The 20172-nt window shown below is 38.5% G+C and overlaps 1 pseudogene; it reads right to left on the reverse strand.

The window, feature by feature from the left end:
• Positions 1 to 821: 821 nt before the first annotated feature.
• LOC101604217 lies at positions 822 to 1307 on the reverse strand (annotated as a pseudogene).
• Positions 1308 to 20172: the final 18865 nt, after the last annotated feature.

A 20172-nucleotide genomic window follows, 5' to 3' on the forward strand; every position in this document is an offset into this window, starting at 1 on the left:
AAACGTTGATTCTGGGCTACTGTTTAAACCATCTGCTCTCCAGGTGTTTCTGAAGCTCTGTGAGTACCAGAAGCCACCCAGGGCCTAAGTGCCTTAAACCTGATGTTAGAGAAGTCAGCATGAGGACAACGTGGGTTTTTGTTTTGTTTGTTTTGTTTTGTTTTAACCTGAAGTGCTATTCCTCCTGCTGTATTTTGTTGTTGTTGTTGTTTTGTTTTGTTTTTGTTTTTGAAGTAAGGTCTCACTCTAGCCCAGGCTGACCTGGAATTCAGTAAGTAGTCTCAGGGTGGCCTTGAACTCACAGTGATCCTTCTGCCTCTGCCTCCCAAGTGCTGGGATTAAATGCGTGCGCCACCACACTTGGCCCTTCTGCTGTATTTTTTTTTTTTTTTAGAGAATACTTTATTAGTTTCTGTAATCAAACCCACGTAGATAAAACCTTATATATTTAATACAGTGCATTACCTCTGTACAAATGGGAAATGCTCTATTTTTTATTCTATAATTTTTTTTTAAATGTTTTATTTATTTTTAGAGAGAGAGAAAGAGAGAATGGGCACATCAGGGCCTTCAGCCACAGTGAATGAACTCTAGACATGTGTGTCTGCGTGTGTGTGTGTGTGTGTGTGTGTGTGTGTGTGTGTGTGTGTGTGACATTGCACATTTGTATCACTGTGCATCTGGTTTAGATGGGACCTGGAGATTTGAACATGAGATCTTAAGCTTTGCAGGCAGGCACCTTAACTGCTAAGCCATCTCTCTAGCCCAAATTCTATGCTTTTTTGAATGTGTGTGAGTGGGGAAATAGTTTTGTTTTTGTTTTAGGAGTCAGCCAGCATCCAGCCTCGGAACTTCTGGAACTGCTGCTTGGTGACTTGGAGCACATTGAGACGCACAGTCTTGCTCAGGAGCCGGCACTCACCCACTGTCACGAGGTCACCAGTCTGCACATGTCTGAAGCAAGGGGACAGGGACACAGACATGTTCTTGTGGCGCTTCTCGAACCGGTTGTATTTGCGGATGTAATGGAGATAGTCCTGGCGGGTGACAATGGTCCTCTGCATGTTCGTCTTGGTGACCACAGCAGACAGGATTCGCCCTCGGATGGAGACATTGCTGGTGAAAGGACATTTCTTGTCTGTGTAGGTGCCTTCAGTGGCCTCCTAGGGCATCGTGAAGCCTAGACGGATGTTCTTGTAGTAACGCGGGAGCTTCTCTTTGCCAGTGTCTCCCAGGAGCACTCTCTTCTTGTTTTGAAAGATGGTAGGCTGCTTTTGGTAAGCTCACTCAGTCTGAATATCTGCCATCTTCCCAGCAGGCTGAGGAAAAGAGAGATTCTATGCTATTTTTTTTAAAAAATTTTTATTTATTTATTTGAGAGCGACAGACACAGAGAGAAAGACAGATAGAGGGAGAGAGAGAGAATGGGTGCGCCAGGGCTTCCAGCCTCTGCAAACGAACTCCAGACGCGTGCGCCCCCTTGTGCATCTGGCTAACGTGGGACCTGGGGAACCGAGCCTCGAACCGGGGTCCTTAGGCTTCACAGGCAAGCGCTTAACCGCTAAGCCATCTCTCCAGCCCTCTATGCTATTTTTAATGGATTTTATTGAGGTATAATTTACATACAGTTGCCCATTGAAATGTTCATTTGGTGAGTTTCAATGACTTGGACAACCAAGTATTAGATCACATCATCATCCTCTACCAGAACGTCCTCATGCCCATTTGTAATCCATCTCAGTCCTCAGTCCAGTCTGAAATTTCCACTGATTTTCTTACTATCTATGGTTTTCATTTACTTAGAATGTTTTTCCTAGAATTATACTGTGTGCAATCTCTTGTTTCTAGCATCTTTAACTTAGTACAAAATTTCTTTTAAACTTCATTTAAAATTTTTATATAATCCCCTCCCACCATTCTTCTTTGTATCTTCTTTGTTACTTCTCCCTTTTCAATTTAGAAGTCTTTGTTTTTCCTTCCATCCCTTTCCATCCATAATAACCTGTTGATAAGCCCCATATAGTGCAGATCTTTGACTTAGCACAATTTTTTTAACTTTTTATTGACAACTTCAGTAAATACAGACAATATATCATAATCATAATCTTTCCCACCACTCTTCCTTTTTCTCTTCTTGAATTCCCTCTCCACTGAATCCCTTCTCCTTTCACCCTAGCATTTCTTATATTTTGATATCATCATCTTCCCAGGTTTTCTCTAGGTAGCATCAGCCACTGTGAGGTCTTAAACACCACTGGCACTTTCATACCTCCCAACAATTGCCTCATGATTACTCTTTCCTCCACCTCTTATGCAATGGTCCCTGAGCCTTGAATGGTGTTACCACAGTATTTTTAAGAGTTACCATGATGTTGCATACATAAGTGGTCTATTCCTTCATATCACTAAATAGTGCTCCATGTTTTGTTTAGTCTCCAGTTAAAAGGCATTTGGACATTTTCTATTCTAAGGATTTATAAACTTTGCTATTTTAAACATTCACACACAGATCTTTGTATGTGTATTAGTTTTCTTGGTATTGTTAAGAAAATAGCTAAGAGTAAACTTGTGTAGTTGTATGAAAAGGGTGTGCTCAACTTTTTAACAGACGTCCTAAAATTTCCAATGTAGCTATAGCACTTTACATTCTCACTAGTAATGTGGGTGGGCACTAGGAGATAGTTCTAATGTGCCTTTAATGTTTCTACACATTTTGCCAGAGGAATTAACTGCTCTTTTGTTTCAGCATGTTTAAAGGAAATGTTTTTAAAATAAACAGCCTTGAAAAAAAAAAAAAAAACTAAGAGCAGAGTTGTTTACTTTCTAGCTAAAAAAAAATAATAATAACATTGGCCAGGCATGGCGGTGCATGCTTCTAATCCCAGCTCTCGAGAGATAGTGGTAGAAAGATCCCCATGAGTTCGAGGCCACCCGGAGACTACACAGTGAATTTCAGGTCAGCCTGGGCTAGAGTGAGACCCTACCTCAAAAAACCAAAATAATAATAATGATAATGTTTCTCTGAGGCAAAGGTCATGTATATTTGATTATAACCCATTACCAAAGATTCCAATCCAGACTAGAAGAGTAGCTCAATAGTCATGGTAGAGCACATATCTAGCATGTGGAAAACTCTCTCTTCAATTCCAGTACCAGAAAAATTTCCGATTCCACAGGTTCAGAACTGAACTGTGATTTCAATCTATCACAGGTTTAGTACCCTTCCAGACATCAGTGTATTGCCTTGAGGGAATAGGGCTTAGGGAACTAGTGCAAAAATGTTAATACTCTGGCCATTGCCATTATTTTAATTAATAAACTGTCCTTTGGGAGTAAGGAATCTTCATCTTCTATCCACATCCATAAAACATAAATGGTAGTTCATTTTCTTATAAGTGATGCTAATGGAAGACAATTTGCAGTTCTTGACAGAAACTTCCAATTTCCTCATATCTTATCAGTTCTCGTTAGTGTCCATTTTGGATGTTAGCCATTCTAATAAGGGCAGCTTTAATTTGCATATTTCTAATGACTAGTGATAATGGGCATCTTTTGATTATCATTTAGGGCTAGAGAAAGACTCTACCTCAATTTAAAAATAAAAAGAAAAGAAAGAAAGAAAGAGAGAGAAAGAAAACAAAATAATGAAATTTGTAGGGAAATGGGAAATGGATAGATTTGGAAGCCGTGGCAAGCACTCTCTCTCCTTCTCTCTCTCTCCCTCTCTCTCTCTCTCCCTGCCTATTTCTGTATCTCTCTCTCTCAAATAAGTAAATAATTTAAAAAATAAAAAACAAATGTTTGTAATAAAACAAAAAATCAAAATCACACTGTACCTTAAAAAATTCTGGAGTTCATTTGCAATGAAGAGACCCTGGCATGCCCATGTGTGCACACATAGATACGGGCAAATAAATAAAAATACTATATTAAATTGTGTGTGGTAGTATATGCCTTTAATCCCAGCTGAGGTCAGAGGATCACCATGAGTCCAAGACCAGCCTGGGCTATGGAATGAATTTCAGGTCAGCCTAGACTAGAGTGACACCCTGCCTCAAAGCAAACAAATGATTAAAAAAAAAAAAAAAAAAACGCAAGCAAGAAAAGACTATTGAGGAGAGGAATTTTATGGGGCATAAAGTTATAAAACCAGGGAGTCCCAACAAGTTCAAAATGTGAGCCAGGCAGCCTCCTTACGTAGCAAGAAAGGTGTGGCACGGGTGCTCATATCAATCACTATCGGTACTCATTCCAATGAGGACTTCTGCCGGATATTGTACTTATGACCTGGTTGAAGATGTCTGCAGTTATGTAGAGTTTCCTGAGGACTGTCTGGCTTAGGCTGCTGTCTAGAGTATTTCTTCAGCTATGGTTGTTTGGCAACAGCTGGTATGTCCTTTGAGTAGCTATCAAGTGCCCAATGCAACCAGATGACCATGGGGCAGTCTCAACAGTTGCCAGTAAAGGGGCTTCTTGGTAACAATTCCCTGGCCAAGGCTGCAGGCATGAGGAAAGGGCCTGCCATAAAGGTCACTCTTGACAGTTTTAATTATTCACAGAAAGCATTAAAAAGTGTATACAATAAGGATTTAATAAAATTTCAACACAAAACTAGTGATTATAATGGCATTGCACTTAATAACACTTAATAGCATTTAACAATATTTAGCAATGCTTAATTCCTGCCCCACAGTCCCACAGTCCCAGTGAGAGGTCTGTTCTAATCTGTCTCATATCACTGTGCTTTTGATTACAGCCATCCAACTCCTTCTTGGCTATATTCAAACCTCAAAGAAAATTGTTTTCTTATTGGATAGTATATTCTTTATATTGTCTAAACATAAGTCCCTTGTAGGTATTTATTAATTACAAATATGTTCACAGTGTATTGCTCATGTTTTATTTCTTTAAGAGTGCCTTCTACAGAAACAGAGGTCTTACATTTGATGACATCAAATGTATCCATGATTTCTTTTACAAATCAAGTTTTAGCATCATGTCTAAGTAACCTTTGCCTAAATTATGATGAGGAAGATTCTCATATATTTACCCTGAAGTTTTACATTTTTAAGTTTGATATATATGGGTCTGTAGGTCATTTTATGTTTTATTACAGATACAGATTACTCAGCTCCACTTTAGTTTGTCAATATATGAATAACTGACTGACAACTGTATGTTGAAATAATAACATTTTCCCCAGTGAATAATTTTGTCAACATTGGAAAATTTGATCAAGTATATGTACATGGACTATTTCTGTACTCATATTCCATTCATTTTTATACCTATTTTTTAGAGATTTATTTATTTATTTGAGAGACTGATTGTATTATATATATATATATAAAGATGGAGAGAAAGAGAGCGAGAGAGAGAGTGAGGGTGGGGGGATGGGTGCAACAGGGCCTCACTGCAAACAAACTCAGATACATGTGCCATGCTGTACATCTGGCTTTACATGGGTACGGAGGAATTGAAACCAGGCTTTTAGGCTTTGCAAGAAAATGTCTTTTTTAACCACTTAGCCATCTCCCAGGGCCCCTCATGCCTATTTTTATGCCATTAGCACATTTTATTTGATTTACTGAGACTTTATAATAAATTTTGAAATCAAACAGATAAATTTTGTAATGTTTTTCCTGTTTATCAATTTGTTTTTGCCTTCTCTAGGTATTCTGATGTTCTCACAATAGTTTGTGTTTCAACAATGATATGAATAGGCCAGTTCAGAAAGGCAGGGAAAAATTGAAACAGAAGTGATATTCAATGACATCAAATGAAAAGGTCATAGATTATTGGACAGCAAGACTTGGAACATGTGTAGATAAACCTGGTTTGCCCACAGTCAGTAAATTATTTTCTATTTGTGACTCCATTGGATATTAGTTGGGTTTTATAGTCTGGCTGTTTGGTGACCATTCTTCATTTTAATATGTTTGGTATTTTTCGCTTGTTTTTTTTTTTTTTGAGGTAGGGTCTCACTCTAGCCCAGGTTGACCTGGAATTCACTATGCAGTTGCATGCTGGCCTCAAATTCACAGCAAGACCTCTGCCTCCCAAATGCTGCTTTTAGTATTTTTGATTGCTCTAATCAATTAACAAATGGCAGACAGTTGTTAGGGTAAGTGATAGTTTCTTCTTTACTATATGTTTATTTGAAAGATGTGCTATATAATTTTTGCTAAACATTGAATGAGTCTCGGGATCATTGAAAATTCTTCTAGAAATAGATTTATAGTTTCAGGTTTTACAGTTTAGGACATTGTACAGGTAACTTCCCCACTGTATCAGAAGACATTATTATGATGCCCAGGAATCATGTTAGTTCAGAAGCAGACAAAACAGACCCAGAAGAACATGAATCATCATGTTCTGATTTGATTTTTAGGGCTCCTTTCCTTAAGATTCCTTTATTTTGTGTGCAAAACAATGGGTTGGCTTTGTTATATTTTCATACATGCCATATCATGTCATTTGCTGATAGTCACCTATTACCCTCATTTTTCCTCCCTAACCCACCAGTGCCCCTCCTCCCCTCAAATACTCTCTTTTTCCAGTTTCATGTCAAGAATATATATAATTTTCTAGATTCCACCTATGAAAGAAAATATGATAATGCAATGGTTGTCTTGCTTAGATCGGCTTCTTTCATTTAACATGATGGATTTCTGCCGAAGCCACCACATACATTGACAAGCTGGTACCACTAGAGTCATAATAGAAAGTCACTCTTGATAAAATGTCTCAAGAGCTCATCATTAAGGAATGAGGGTTTCATTTCACATAGGAACCATTACTGACAATCTCCTCATACTAAACTGGACTAGCACTTATATGACTTCCAAGATGCTAATATCACAACCAACAAGGAAAATCACTCCTTGACATTCAAGGAATTTTAGGCTATTTTGATGACTTTTTTGAAAATATAAAACTAATTATTGAGCACTGTTCACCATTCTTTATAATACAGTAAACAATATATAGCTGGATAACATTCTAATTCTACAAAGTTATTTTACTGGGTCCTGCTGAATCAGCGACCCAAATATTGAAAAGATTTAACCTACATGTGAGAAATGAGTCCTGGCAAAGAAGCACCATGCAGGGCGGGAGCTCACAGCATAGTATTTCTAACCATGACCACATCCCCATGCAATGTCTTAGAGATCCTGTGAACTGCAAGCTTTTAGTATAGATTTTAGCTTTCAAGACAGGAATGACCTCATAGAAGAACTTTACAAGACTTGTCCCATTAACAAACTGGGAAGGGTCTCGTTTCCCTGACTGCTAAGGAGACAGTTGGTCAGTGATAAAATTTTGCAACTATACTATTGAATTTATGTGAGGGTATTGGTAAGAATTATGATGTGATGCCTTTATATTATCCAACCTGAACTATCCAATTAACTAGAGAATCATCTAATTTCAAAGGTCATGGCTTCAGGAAAAATTTCAATTTAACCTGAAGTGATTTCTTAGTAATTCTCAGAATAACAGCTTATCACCCATATTTTCTGGGGGAGGTGACAGGGAAATATTACAAACAAAACCACTTACAATAAGTATTTTGTGCATGCACACACACACACACAAACACACACACACATAAAATACAGAATGGTCCTTCTTCACACCAGTTAGAAATGCATTCTGACTGGAAAATTTCCCCCAACATTTAGAAAAAGCTGTTTTCCAATGTACAGGAAATAAACCATGGTACCAAATATTCTATGGTAAAAAGAAGCATCTACAGATAGCTCAAAGTAACCAGTGTTCTTGATGCAAAACAATAAAATAAATAAATTCTGACAAGTGTCAACATTTTCAAAACCAACATATCCAACAATCTGCATTAGAATGTAGTTATTTTTCACACCAGCAGTTCAAAGCCCAAGGCCATATTTTATACATGTGTGTAAATATATATATATATATAAACAATCATGGAGTTTCATCTTCTGGACAAGAGTGCCAAGTCAGATAAAGATTTTCTCCTTCCTTTACCAGCCTTTTAAGAATTAAGAAATGCTTCAATTGACTCTGGATAACATAAATTTTCTTCAGGTTCCCAAGTATTGTCCACATCTGTAAATCCTTTCACCTTCCCATTCACTGCATACGTGTCTATCTGTAGGGAGCCCCAGACCAAAAGTGAACAGAAAACCACCCGAATAAAAAGTTAAAAGGAGAGTCTTTATTAAGCTGGCCAGCATCTGTTCCTTCACAGCAAGGACAGCAGCCCTGTCTTACTTTTATATCGAATTTTTAAAGGCAAAAATTACATTCCTTTACAATGATCTGAAATCCCCCAGCCACCCCCTTCACACACAATTGTCTTTAGCAAGAGCAAACATGCAAGCATGGTTACAAAAGCAGAATTTTTGCAGTTAGCCCAGGTACATATCAGGACATCTTGACCTCAGGGTAAGAGCAAACACCAGATGCCTTACTGGGACCCATCCACATTCTTGTAGTTACTTCTCTGTGCTAATCCTTGATCTCTTATGTCTTCTTGAGAATGTCAAGATGGCTGAGTGGCCTAGGATGGCTTCCCTTAGGTCTGTTCACCAGAAGTTGTTTCAGATCCAGTACTTTTTCTATCACACATTCTTCAGGCTCTTTCCATTCTGTTTCCTTCCCACCTTTTTCAGAGTAGTTTGACTGGAGGCCACTGTTTGAAATTGCACACCGGAAGAGTTTACTGCTTCTGATGCCCCAGCCTCAGGTCCTGCAGTGTCTCCAGAAGACACCTCCGCTTTAGTCTCACCCCAGGGGCGGGGCAAGGGCGCGATGGCGCAGCTTAGGTCTTGGAGGGGGAGGGGTGACACCAACCAGCCAGGAGGCTGCAAGGGAGTTATGTTGATGATTTTGATGAGAGGAAATTCATCTAAATTTATAGAAAATGCAAGAAATTTTGTATAAAGAGACTTTGTTTTCTAGAGTCAAAAGAGCAAATAAAAAGGATTTAAAGTTTGATCCTAGATTCCGTACGTATTTCCTAATAAAAATTAACCTTTAACCTTTAAAATGTTCAACATGCTCTGAAGTTTGTACTGCTTAACACCTCTCAGTGGATCTATATAAGCCAGATTATTTTTGTGATTGGGAATAGTTTTGGAGGTCACTTATTGTAACAAGAGGAACACTTAAGAAAAAAATTTCCCAAGTTTAGAAGTAAATCAAGCACTAGGTTAAGTAGCATGGTGGTATTTGCCTACAATCCTGTCACTCAGGAGGCTAGGGTGGGAGATCTTTCAAGTTGAATTTCTTAATGCCTGCCACATACACTTCATGCTTTGAAACTCATTATGTTATTTCATATAACATATAAATTGGGCACTAGGATGGTTAATTTTGTTTCTCAATTTGACTGCATAAGAGATTGTTAGAGAAGGTGCATGCTTGCAAAGCTTCAATTCCCCCAGAACCTACATAAAGTCAGATGCACAAAGTGTCACATGCATCTGAAGTTTGTTTGCAGTAGCCAGAGGCTCTGGCCTGGTGTGCTTGTTCTTTATCTTTCTATCATCATCTCTATCTCTGTCCCTGTGATAGTTTAAATGAATGGCCCTCAACATATTCAGGATTTTGTTACAGTTTGTAATTTACATCTGCAGCCACCTGGGTGGAGGAGGTGTCATTGGCTGATCTTAGGGTCCACCCCTAAGGTGTGGTGGTGGATTTGTAGTTCCAATCTAAAGATATGCAAAATGGAGTTACTGAAGTGTGCTTGTTTGTGGTATGGCTTTTGGTTTTTGGCTTGTAGCCTTTTATTTCTCTACTTGGACCTATGCAAGCAGGCCAGCTTCTTTTGTAATTATGGAACTTACCCTGGATCTGTAAACTTCAATAAATATCCCTTTCTCCATAACTATGCCTGATGTGGAAGTTCATCTCAGCAACTTGGAAGCTGTCTACTACAATCCCCTTGTTTACAAGTTAATTAGTTGAAGAGAGACCTAGGGAATTAATGAGACACACCTTAAGGTGTGTCTGTGAGGGTGCTTTTAGAGAGGTTTAAGTGGGGAAAGAAGAGCTCCTTTTTGTTTTTTTGAGGTAGGGTTTCACTCTAGCCCTGGCTGACCTGGAATTCACTATGTAGTCTCAGGGTGGCCTCAAACTCATGGCGATCCTCCTACTGCTGGGATTAAAGGTGTGCGCCACCACTCCCGGCAAGAGCTCCTTTTAATGTGGGCAGCACCATCCCATGGGCTGGGAACCTGGAAAGCCAGCTGAGGACTGGCTTTGTTCTTTCTCTGCTTCTGGGTCAGTGAAATAGACAAGACATGCACATGCCATGCTTTCTTGCCCACTATGGACTTAAATACTTTTGAACTGTGAGCCAAACTAAGCCCTTCCTCCCTTAAGTTACTTCTTGTCAGTTATTTGGTCACAGCAACAAGAATAACTAACAGGGGGAGTCACCGAAGAGTCTTCTTCCCCCAGCGCATCTCACTTTGAATTTATTAAATGCAATATCTCCTCTTTCCTACAACATTGACCCTTCCCAATGTGACATCATAGTTCCATGGTTACTGAGCCAAAAGAGTTTCAGTATAACATAGATTGTTAGTACAGAACCAACAGGGGAAGAAGTTGAAATTACAGAAAGAACCTGGCATGGTGGTGCATGCTTTCAATCCCAGCACTCAGGAGACAGAGGCAGGAGAATCACCGTGAGTTCAAGACAATTTGAGACTACATAGTGAATTCCAGGTCAGCCTGGGCTAGAGTGAAACCCTACCTTGAAAAACCACACACAAAAAAAGAAAGAAATTACAGAAAGAATAAAATCATGGAGTTGCTCCTATGCCATAATAGTAAGAGGTTAATATCCCTTTAATTTACAGCAAAGAAATCCATAGATTGTACAGCAATTTATAAGTCTATATTAATTTTGTTTTCTCAACTGAGTGCTCAGCTTGAGAAGATTCATTGATGTCATATAAGCCTAAAATGTGAATTTTATTATGTAGCAATTGAGTTAAAACGCCACAAAGAGAATTAGGAGACAAGTAGGTATAAACATCTAGTACAAGTAAGGCAGCCTCATGCTGTGATTTCTGAGAATGCAAATGTTAGGTTCTCATCTCATTTTAGTAACCAAAAGTATGTAATATTAAAGCTCAATCTACATTTTGACCTGGGAATGATATATTTCAAAACAATTTAGGAAATATATACATTTCATGAGTTCTTTATTTTTATTAGTATCAAAAAAGAAATGTTAAATTACATCACATGAAATGAATAGGGCAACATATCCAAAGATTTCTCTACCTGAACTATAGTACCATTCATTGACTATAATGGTGAAACATGCTTATTGTTATCCTTACCTATGATATACTAGCTACATATTCTATAAGAATTATTACATATATTAAATGATAAATTACAACTTTGTAATAAAATTAAAATGTGAGTATACAGTATTTGCCATTGATCTCCTACCTATGATGTATGAGAACTAGAAGTTATCACTTTATAATTTCCTCCTAACTAGAATGTTCTATATTTTATAACATATTAAATATTATAAATGTTCAGAGGAGTTGGGAGATATCATTTTAAGCAAAACTTATATTAAAATCACTATAGCCAGGACTGGTGGCCCATGTGGCCCATGTGCCTTTAACCCAGCACTCAGGCGGTAGAGGTAGAAGGATCACCATGAGTTCGAGGCCACCTTGGGACTCCATAGTGAATTCCAGGTCAGCCTGGGCTAGAGTGAGACCCTACCTCGAAAAATCAAAAAAAAAAAAAAAAAATCACTATAAGAAAAAGTTAATACATGCATTGTAAATACTGAAAGGAAAGAACTGTGCTCTTTTCTTTTGTACTTGACATTGTACTTTAGTTTTCATTTTACCAATTGTGTCTTTCAATAAAAATATTTGTTGAATTTAATTAATTACATTTTATGTGAATTTTTCCTGTTAAATTTTATTTTTTTAATTGATCCAAGATATATGAATATATGGGGAGCACAGTGTGATATTTTAGTACATGTATGCAATATGTATTTAACGAAATTAGTCAGAGTAATTAGTGTTTCCATGTCCTTATATATTTATTATCTATTTATACTTGGAGCCTTTGAACTCCTCTAGTTCTATATAAGATTTATAACATTGTTGCTATAAATATAGTCACTACCTTGCTGTAGAACACAAAAACGTATTTCTCTAATGTTACTGTATTTGATACCCGTTATCCAACTTCCCTCTTTTTTGCCCTCCTCTTCCCATATTCACTAGACTCTAGACTCTAATAAACACTAATGACTCTTATTTATGATCAACATTTTTGTTTGGTGTGTGTATGTATGCCTGCATGTGTTTGCGAGAGCAGGTACACACATGCCACAGCACACATGTGGAGGTCAGAGGATCACTTTTGGGTGCCAGTCTTTTGCCTTGCTTAGGGTCTCTCCAATTTATTCATCACTCCTTTGCCAGGCTTGCTGGTCCATGAGCTGCCAGGATATTCTCCTGACTCTACTTCCCATCCTCAGTAGATGTATTGGAATTACAGATGCGCTTTCAGTTTTTATGTGAAATCTGAGGATCTGAATTCAGGTACTCACCCTTTATGGTAAGCACTTTAGCCACAGCCATCTTCCCAGCCCTCAAGTTCTTGTTTAAAACCAACCGTTTTAGCTTCCACACATGAAGACATGCAATATTTTATCTCCTATAGTTGGGTTACTTCACTTACCATAATGTCCTCCACTTTCATTCATAGTAAAATTATTTTTCTGAAAACTGATTTCCTTTGTGGAAGATGTGGATAAAATGGAACTCCCTAGCCGGGCGAGGTGGCACATGCCTTTAACCCAAGCACTTGGGAGGCAGAGGTAGGAGGATTACCGAGAGTTTGAGGCCACCCTGAGAATGCATAGCTAATTCCAGGTCAGCCTGGACCAGAGAGACCCTACCTCAAAAAAACAAAAAAAAAAAAGGAACTCCCTGCAGAAACAAAAATTTACAGAAATGTGTTATAATCTACCTGACAGTTTCTTAATGTAGTCATTATTTTGCCTTAACTTAATTATAAAATAGTACTATAGGTCTGGAAAGATGGGTTAGTGGTTAAGGTGTTTGCCTACAAATCCTAAGAACCCAGATTTGATTCCCCAGTACCCAGGTAAGCCAAATGCACCAGGCGGTACATACATCTGGAGTGCACTTGCAGTGGCTAGAAGCCCTGGTGCACCTAGTTTCTCTCTCTTTCCCTCCCTCTCTGCCTTAAATAAATAAAATATTTTTAAAAGAAAATAATATTATAGCTTTCTGATAATTTACTTTTGCAGGTTAATCTGTCAATAAATCCATATGAAGAGAGCTTGGAAAGAACAACATGTTTTTTCTTGTTCTCTTTAGAACAGAACCATATTCTTTTATACATCTCATTTCTACTAAATTTGATTATGTTGACTACCCAAGAGAGTTTTCTCAGAAGTCCAAAAATAAATACTTTGCAATATGCACTTGATATATATTTATAATGACAGTTAATATGCTAATAGTCAGCATATACTTTTATGAAATGCATTTGAATTACTTTGTGGTATTTCGTAAAAAAATAATTTTGAAGTTGGGTGTGGTGGTGCATGCCTTTAATCCCAGCACTTGGGAGGCAGACATAGGAGGATTGTCATGAGTTCGAGGCCACCCTGAGACTACAGAGTAAATTCCAGGTCAGCCTGAGCTAGTGTGAGACCCTACATCAAAAAAAAAATAATAATAATTTTGTTTTTGGATTTCTGAGATAGCATCTCACTCCAGTCCAGACTGACCTGGAATTCACTTTCAGGTTGGTCTTGAACTCACTCATGGAAATCCTCTTACCTCTGCCTCCCAAGTGCAGGTATTAAAGACTTATGCCACCACATGCAGCTAAAACTAAAATTTCTAAAGGAAAATAATATTTCAAAATGTGTTTAGGGGCTGGAGAGATGGCTCAGAAGTTAAAGGAGCTTGCTTGAAAAGCCTTACTGTCTGGGTTCAGTTCCCCAGTACCCACATAAAACCAGATGCACAAAGAGTGGTGCATGGGTCTGAGCTGGCCTGCAGTGGTAAGAAGCCCTGTCACACCAATTCTCTCTTTTCTCTCTCTGTCTCTCTTTCTTTCTCTCCTTGCAAATAAATAATATTTTTTTAAAGTGCTGAAATTTATTTATACAAAATTTGTTCCAGGGCTGGAGAGATGGCTTAGCGGTTAAGCGCTTGCCTGTGAAGCCTAAGGACCCCGGTTCGAGGCTCGGTTCCCCAGGTCCCACGTTAGCCAGATGCACAAGGGGGCGCACGCGTCTGGAGTTCATTTGCAGAGGCTGGAAGCCCTGGCGTGCCCATTCTCTCTCTCTCTCTCTCTCTGTCTTTCTCTCTGTGTCTGTCGCTCTCAAATAAATTAAAAAAAAAAATTAAAAAAAAAGTTGTTCCATTTCCTTTTCTTGTGAGATAGTTACAATTTAGAAGTTAAAATCTAGCAGAACAAGGTGGCACATGCCTTTAATCCCAGCACTCTACAAGCAGTGGTAGGCAAATTTGAGGCCAGCCTGGGACTACAGAGTGAAATCCAGGTCAGTCTGTGCTAGAGCAAGACCCTACATCAAAAATCTAAATAAAAAGCCAGGTGTGGCAGGGTACATCTTTAATCCCAACACTACGAAGGCAGAGGTAGGAGTATCACTGTGAGTTCAAGGCCACCCTGAGACTACATAGTGAATTCCAGATCAGCTTGGGCCAGAGTGAGACCCTACCTCAAAAAAAAAAAAAAAAGAAAAAAGAAAAGAAAGAAAGAAAGAAAGAAAGAAAGAAAGAAAGAAAGAAAGAAAGAAAGAAAGAAAGAAAAACCTAACTAAAAATTTTAAAAGTCAACATAGGCTGGAGAGATTGCTTAGCAGTTAAGGCTCTTGCCTTCAGAGCCGAAGGTCCCCAGTTCATTTTCCATTATTCACGTAGTCGCCAGATGCAAAAAATGACACATGCATCTGGAGTCAATTTGCAGTGCCTGGAAGTCCTGGTGCACCCATTTTCTGTCTGTCTCTCTTCTATCTCTCTCTGCTTGCAAATAAATAAATAAATAAATGTTATTTTTTTAAATTTGGAATTGATAGATTGTGGCTCAACACCATTATAAAATATTATTTGAGTATCTATCATTAAAATTCTGATTTCAAAGAGTGTATAATGATATAAAATATTTATAGGATAGTAAGTTAGATATAAGCCATTATATTTGAAGACATGCCAATGCATTAATAGTTTATATCTATATCTGCCTACTTACCTCAGTTGCTTAGAGCGTGATGCTAATAGTGACAATAGCTTATAGTTCTAAACAGTTTTTCTTTGTTAAGAAAAAGTATACAACTATAGATCATCTGGTTAGGTAAAGCAAGCTAGACTCACAAAGACAAATATCTATTTTGTAGTATGTGGAATCTAGGTTTATGAAAATGACATGTAAGTAGAAGAGGAGCTACTTCAGTGGGAGACATGCAATGAGGAGAAGAGGACAATAGGGAGTAATGAGGGGGAAATATTATTGAAGTATATTGTACACATGTATGAAAATGCCATAATTAAAACTACCATTTGGATCTCTATCACACCTTCCAAGTCTCAAGATCCATTCAGAAGAGGTGGCAGAAAGAATGTAAGAGCCAAAGGAAGGGCTGGACTCCTTACAACATGCTCTCCCCAGACACAAAATGGCCTGGATATTCATGACCTCACAGTTCCTGACACTACCTACACAAGACCATTCATGAGAGGAGGAAAAGATCATGACATCAAAATAAAAGAGAGACTGATTGAGATGGGGAGGGGATATGATGGGGAATGGAGTTTCAAAGGAGAAAGTGGGGGGAAGGAGGATATTACCAAGGGATTTTTTTAATAATCATGGAAGTTGTTAATAAAAATTTGAAGAAAAAAAAATCATTTGGGGGCTGGAGAGATGGCTTAGTGGTTAAGATGCTTGCCTACAAAGCGTAAAGACCTGGGTTCAATTCCTTATGAAAAGCAAGACGCAGTGGCGCATGCATCTGGAGTTAATTTGCAGTGGCTGGATGCCCTGACACACCTGTTCTATTTCCCCTTCCTCTGTTTGGAAATAAATACAAAATATTTTTTAAAAAAACAAACAAATATTAAAAAACAAATTTTGAGCTGGTTGCGGTGCGCATGCCTTTAATCCCAGCACATGGGAGGCAGAGGTAGGTGGATTGCTGTGAGTAGGAGCCTGGACTAGAATGAGACCCTACCCTGAAAAAACAAACAAACAAACAACAACAAAAAAAAAACAAAGAAAAAGCATTTTGTACAAATAAAAAAGGATAAATTGTGTTTCCACCTATAACTTTAATATTTAGAAAAATATATCAGTAATAAACATATTTTTAAACATATTTTATTTATTTATTACCAAGGACAGAGAGACCAGAGAGAGAGAGAGAGAGAGAATGAATGGGCCCACCAGGGCCTCCAACCATTGCAAAGGAACTCCAGATGCATGCACCACCTTGTGCATCTGGCTTTACATGTGTACTGGGGAATCAAACACAGGTCATTAGGCTTTGTAGGCAAGAAGCACTGAGCCATCTCTCCAGCCCTAAACACATTTTTAAAAATATGCTGTCATTCAGATTATTCTTTAGCAGAATTAATACTGTAGGAAAAAAAACCAAAAAACAAAATTTTGGTCACAAGTTAACCAGAACAGTTTTGTGTATCTTTCTTCCTGGCAACCAAGAAAAGACAAAGAGCTATTTTGCTATAATATTCTTTGAAAACAAACTGTGCATTAGAACAACAAATTTTATTTTGATTTATTTATTTATTTTAGACAGGGCTTCACTCTGTAGCCCAGGCTGGTCTAGAACTGAGTATATAAACCAGACTTGTCTTGAACTCTTAGTGATCCTCCTGCCTCTGCCTCTCAACTGCTGGGATTATAAGTATGAGCTACCGCTTGCTATAATGATTGATATTAAGAATACTTTTCTGGGCCGGGCGTGATGGCGCACGCCTTTAATCCCAGCACTTGGGAGGCAGAGGTAGGAGGATCGCTGTGAGTTCGAGGCCACCCTGAGACTCCATAGTGAATTCCAGGTCAGCCTGGGCTAGAGTGAGACCCTACCTCGAAAAATCAAAAAAAAAAAAAGAATACTTTTCTGGGGGCTGGAGAGATGGCTTAGCGGTTAAGCGCTTGCCTGTGAAGCCTAAGGACCCCGGTTCGAGGCTCGGTTCCCCAGGTCCCACGTTAGCCAGATGCACAAGGGGGCCCACGCGTCTGGAGTTCGTTTGCAGAGGCTGGAAGCCCTGGCGCGCCCATTCTCTCTCTCTCCCTCTGTCTTTCTCTCTGTGTCTGTCGCTCTCAAATAAAAAAAAAAAAAAATAAAATTTTTTAAAAAAGAATACTTTTCTGGATATGATCATGCCTGTAATCCCAGCACAGGGGAGGCTGAGACAAGAGGATCAGTAGGAGTTCAAGGCTAGCCTGAGCTATGTAATGAGTTCTAGGCCATCCAACCTGGTCTACACAGTTATTACAGATATTACAAAAAAATTTAAAATAATAAAGTAAGTACATATTTTTATCTTTATTTAGATTTAAGTTTAATTCTGGCTTTCCCATTTTCTAATAAAATTTTAAAAATATTTTTATTGACAACCTCCATATATATAGACAATATATCACAATCACAGTCCCCCTCACCATTCCCTTTTCCCCTCTCACAAATCTCCCCTCCACTGAATTCCTTCTTCTTTCCAACTAGTCTTTTATCTATTTTGATATCATTAATTTCTTTTTCTCATTATGCAGGTCTTGTGTTGATAGTGTCAGCCACTGTGAGGTCATGAATATCAAGGCCATTTTGTGTGTGAAGACAGTATTTTAAGCAGTCCTCCTCTTCCTTTGGCTCTTACATTCTTTCGGCTACCACTTCTGCCATGGTCCCTGAGCCTTGCAGGGTGTGATAGAAATGTTTCACTTAGTGCTGAACACTCTACTGTCTCTTCTCAGCACCATGGTGAATTTTAAGTCACTTCAGTGTCACCACATCTGAAAAGAGAAGCTTCTCTAACCAAAAGTGGGAGTAGCATTAATATATGGGCATGAACGTAAGTGTAGAGGGCAGTTTGGTGGGAATAATATATGCATTTAGCCAAAAAGTAGTAGTTTCCCCCTAGGGCTTATGATCTCTTAAGCTATAAGATTTTCATTAGATTTTCAATACTAGACAAGAATTTCCTCCTATGAAGTAAGCCTCAAATCCAATCAGAGAACAGCTGGTTTCTCCCATAACACATGGACCACCATTGCACCGGTTGTCTCATTTGGCCTGGCTATCCAGCTATAAAGTTTACAGTGTTCACTGTCTGTTGAGACCAATGATGCCTTGATGACTTTTCTCTCATACCAAGCTTCATAGCTCTGTGTAGCATCATGACAGCTAGTCAACAGGAAGGAGGCTCCAGCTTAATTTCTCAGTGTCTTGAAGCCCAAGTGTGTGGTGTCTTTAGAAGTCTTACCATCTAGTTCTGGTGGGCAACCAAAAGCCTTAGGTATAGCTTATAATATTTTGGGGACACCAGGGGCCTCTCTAACCAACAACTTGCTAAACCACCCATTACACTGAAATCCACCCTATAACGTACTTCTTCCCACCTCCCCCTCTCTTTGTTATTTTATTTATTCATTTTGGGCTTTTGAGGTTTTGAGGTATGGATTCGCTCTAGCCCAGACTGACCTGGGATTCACAATGTAGTTTCAGGCTGGCCTCAAACTCACAGTAATACTCTTACCTTAGCCACTTGAGTGCTGAGATTCAATGTGTGTGCCAAAATGCCTGGCATCAAACTCTCACTTTTTAAGATACATGCTATTTATCTAACAAAAAAGTAGATGTTAATATAGATTATTTACAACATCTTTAATTTTGATTAACTCTCCTCCCACCTCCTCATACAGGCAGAAATCTGAACTGAATTGATATGAAACTCTACATATTGTGGTTTGAGAATTTGTTTTGCTTGCCTCATCTACTTTAATAATTTATTAAGTTGTCTGAGTCCTTACCATGGGCAGTTATATAAAATGGGTGTGGGGGCTAGAGGGGAATGTGCAGTCTCTTCCTGAAATCCCAAACATTCTGGATTCTGAAATAACTGCCTTGAGTAAAAGCTTTAGATCATAGCTTATGAACTGTTACCCTCTTCACTTCATAGGCAAATGGAGCTTAGACCAAGCAAGTAAGTGTGCAAAGGCATGCAACTGAGATACAATTCCCTTCCATGTACACCTTCCTTGGAGTTTGAATGTTTCTTCCACTAGCCTTCCCTTTCCATTGACTCCAACATCTCAAACATGGAATGCTAAGCTGTGCCCATACAGTATCATTTAAAGAAGTAAGAAAAAGAACAGAAAAATGTACTGCTTCTAATGTTGCTTGCCAGGGAACAATCTAATCTTCCAAGGAGGAGATCATGTAGGGCATCCAAGATGCTTCAGCTGATACTGCAACATGAATTTATTTGAGTGCATGTCATGGTTCTTCTAACAGGGTGCCAAATGCTTTGCCAGCATGGCTGCTCCAAAAAATCCACTGTGAGTGACTGTAAAATAATCAGACTGAAATGTGGAATTACAGAGTAGGCAAAGCCTTTCAAGGACCTAAATACATCTGTCTTGATTGAAATTTCACAGATGGAATTTCTATGGCTATCTGTGCAGCAGCTTGGGATGGATGTTAGGAAACTGAGTTTCTGTTTCTAGCTCAGAAACTAAATTATTGTATGACCTTGAGTCACTAACTAGATGTTTTTCATTCCACATACTTCCATCCCTAAAATCTAAATTATATTCAAAATTATATTTCCATAAGTTCTAAATGGAATAAATGGACATGAGGGCAGTTAGCTGAGCCATATTTAGGAAGGCCTAAAAGTAGTATTAATTATACTACTGCCTAATCCTGCAAGCAATGTGTCCTAGTTCACAGTACCAGAAACCAGCTCACATTTGTCATGCAGTATGTCCCAAGATAGAACATTTAAGCTAGTTCTCAAAGTCTTTAATAGCTGTTTTAAAAGTGGCAAGTGAATAATAATTTTGTAATCACAACTTGAAATACAGATCCCATCCTTAGTCAAA

This window comes from Jaculus jaculus, chromosome 6 (assembly GCF_020740685.1).
Source record: "Jaculus jaculus isolate mJacJac1 chromosome 6, mJacJac1.mat.Y.cur, whole genome shotgun sequence".
Taxonomy (NCBI): domain Eukaryota; kingdom Metazoa; phylum Chordata; class Mammalia; order Rodentia; family Dipodidae; genus Jaculus; species Jaculus jaculus.